Raw genomic sequence first — 1,561 nt, forward strand, 5'->3', positions numbered from 1 at the left:
GATTTTTTTTTTTTCATACTGGGGATCGAATTTGGGACCTTGTGCTTCAGAGGCAGGTGTAGGAACCACTGAGCTAAATTGCTGGCCCAAAGCACTGAATCTTTTGGAAGAAAAAAATGGTAAAACCCTTCAAAGCAGGGCCAGGGATTTAGCTTGGTGGTGCCGCTGCCTGCCTTGCAAGTACAAGGTCCCAAGTTCGATCCCTGGTACCAAAACACAAAACAAAACAAAAAATACACTATATCAAATTAAAAAGCTTTTGCATAGCAAAAGAAACAACCAACAGAGTGAATAAACAACTTATAGAATGGGGAAAAAATGTGCCAGTTACTCCTCAGACAAGACTACTAATATCTGGCTTATATAAAGAACTAAAAAAAAAAAAAAAAAAAAAAAAAAAAAAAGGAGACCCCCCCCCCAGAACACAATATCCAATCAGAAGATGGGCAGTTGACATGAATAGGCACTTCTCAGAAGGAGTACAAGTGACCAATAAATATATGAAAAAAAATGTTCAGCATCTTTAGCCACCATAGAAATACAAATCTAAACAACACTGAATTCCACATTAGTCTAAAAAGAATGGCTATCATCACAAACTCTAAAAATAACAAATGCTAGTAGGGTTGAGAGGAAAAAGGAACCCTTCTCCCTTGTTGGTGAGAATATAATCTAGTACAACCACTATGGAAATCAGTATGGAGATTCCTCAGAAAACTAAACATAGAGATTCTGTATTCAGCTGTATCTTCCTAAATGACATCATATTACATATTCTTTTAAAGACATATTACAGTGATATATGCATATGATGGATAGCTGGGGATTTAGCTCAGTGGTTCTGCTGCCTGCCTTGCAAGCGCAAGGTCACGAGTTCAATCCCCGGTACCAAGCAAAACAACAACAACAACAAAAAAGAATAAAAGAACAGATGATGGATAAAGAAGATGTAATATATATACACAACAGAGTACCATCCAGCTATAAAGAAGGATACATTTGAGTCATCTGTAGGAAAATGGACACACCTTGAGATTAAGTGAAATAAATCAGATACAGGAGGTTAAATATTACATGGTGGTTTCTTTTATATGAGAAATCCAAAGTAAAAATAATTTAGGAGGAGAATAAAAGATGACAGGAAATGGAGATAGATTTTGTGAAAGGCCGGGCATAGTGGTACGTGCCTGTAATCCCAGCACTTGGGAAGCTGAGGCAGGAGGATTGCTGTGAGTTCAAGACTAGCCTGGGCTACATAGTGAGTTTCAGGTCAGTCTCAACTATGTAGTGAGACCCTGTCTCAAAAAACCAAAAAAAAAAAAAAAAAAAAAAAAAGATTTTGTGCAAATGGGAAGGGGTTCTGGGAATGGGGGAGGGGGAGGAAAGTACAAAGTATCAAGATTTGATATGCATATATACCAATGTATTCATTATATACTTGATCTTAGCTAAAAGGCTGAGAAGCAATAATATATTCATTATATACTGCAAACATATATTAATAAAAAAGAGAGGTTGGGCATGGTGGTGCACACTTGTAATCTCAGCATTCAGAAGGATC

This window comes from Fukomys damarensis, unplaced genomic scaffold (assembly GCF_012274545.1).
Source record: "Fukomys damarensis isolate Sample0158 unplaced genomic scaffold, DMR_v1.0_HiC HiC_scaffold_15, whole genome shotgun sequence".
Lineage (NCBI taxonomy): Eukaryota > Metazoa > Chordata > Mammalia > Rodentia > Bathyergidae > Fukomys > Fukomys damarensis.